This window comes from Schistocerca americana, chromosome 4 (genome assembly GCF_021461395.2).
Source record: "Schistocerca americana isolate TAMUIC-IGC-003095 chromosome 4, iqSchAmer2.1, whole genome shotgun sequence".
Lineage (NCBI taxonomy): Eukaryota > Metazoa > Arthropoda > Insecta > Orthoptera > Acrididae > Schistocerca > Schistocerca americana.
The window spans coordinates 76036835-76038751 of NC_060122.1; positions in this window are offsets into that span (position 1 = coordinate 76036835).

Below are 1917 nucleotides of genomic sequence, written 5' to 3' on the forward strand. Positions count from 1 at the left end.
GTTGGTTCGTGTGCACTATACCTCAATGTCCTGGGTGGAGAAGCCGTAAGACAGAGGACTGTAACGAACGTGGGACCACGACCCTGGACTGATCATTATCAGAACGCAACAGCAAAACACCACGTCGAACAAAAAGGCTCACCTTGTGAGCAAAAAATCTGCGAAACAACGGATACTCGATCCGTGATTTCGACAAGGGCCATTGCATAGCAACAAAACGGAAAACGGTAGCAAGGACAGGGTCAGCAGCTGTGGCTGTAGCTACACGACGAAAATCAATCGGAAACGATTCGACCACGTCATCGGTTTCCGAATCAATGAACATGCAAGCAAGTTCGGAAGAATCGAATGCTCTATCCTCAGCAACAGGCAAACGGGACAACGCATCGGCGTTTCCGTGCTGAGCAGCGGACCGATACAAGATATGGTAGCGATACTGCGAGAGGAAAATAGACCAGCGAATGTATTTCTGCGCTGTATGTGGGGGTACAGGCTTGTTCGGATGAAAAAACGATGTCAAAGGTTTGTGGTCTGCGATGATGGTAAAGTGACGACCATACAAGAAATCATGAAACTTTGTAACACCAAATACGAGAGCCAAAGCGTCTTTCTCTATCTGTGAATAATTTCTTTGCGCAGACGAGAGCAATTTGGACGCAAAGGCAATAGGGCGATCATGCGATCCATCTTTGTGCGCAAGCACCGCACCGATCCCGCAATCCGATGCATCTACCATCAGCAAAAGGGGTTTCCGGGGATCGAATGGCGTAAGGCCAGTATTGGAAAGCAACGCCGATTTCAACTGGTGAAAGGCGCGTTCGCATTCCGTCGTCCAGACAAACGGAACACCTTTACGGCGTAAGCGATGAAGCGGAGCTGAAATGGACGAGGCACTGCGCACATAGCGATGGTAGTAATTTATTTTACCCAGCACACTCTGTAGCTGCTTGAAATTCTGCGGCGAAGGCAAGTCTTGTATGGCACGGAGGTGCTCTGGACTAGGATGTATGCCTTGGGCATTGATTACATGTCCCAGGTAGGGTAAATCACGAGCAAAAAACGCACATTTGTCCTTCCGCAAGCGAAGACCATTTTGTCGGAAGACCTGAAATAATGTTCGGAGGTTGGCTAAATGTTCTTCTTCCGTCTTTCCGGAGATCACAATATCGTCCAGATAGTTTGCTGCAGTAGGGACCGACGCACAAACAGTTTGCAGATATTGCTGAAACAATGCAGGGGCGGATGCACACCCAAATGACAGTCTTTTGAATCGATATAAACCAAGATGTGTGTTAACCACCAAAACGCGCTGGGATTCTTCGTCCACCGGTATTTGCAAGTACGCATCTGCTAGGTCCAATTTCGAAAAATATTTACCCGGGCACAGTTTGTCAAAAAGATCTTCTGGGCGGGGTAAAGGATAAGTTGCAATCACTAGTTGTGGATTCACTGTAGCTTTGAAGTCCACACAAAGTCTCATTTTACCGGAAGGTTTTGGCAAAATCACTAAGGGTGATGCCCAGAGAGAAGCCTGCACACGTTCAATCACACCTTGTGATTCCAAATCGTTTAACGTTCTTGCAACCTCATCACGCAATGCGTGGGGAAGATTGCGCGCTCTGAAAAATTTCGGTTGTACGTTTACTTTCAGTTCCAAATGTGCTTCATAGTTCTTAGCGCAACCAAGGCCCGGTGCAAAAATGTCTGCAAATTCTTCACATAGACCAGAAACACTGGCTGAAGGCACAGTCTGGTTGACTGATAGGACCTGATTTACTATAGATAAGTTAAACAACTCAAATAAATCTAAACCAAACAAATTCACTCCAGAAGAAAAACGAAGAATGTAAAATGACTCAAGTTTTGTTTGTCCCTTGTATGTGGCAAGAAGGCTGCTCTGTCCTAACACAGGGATAT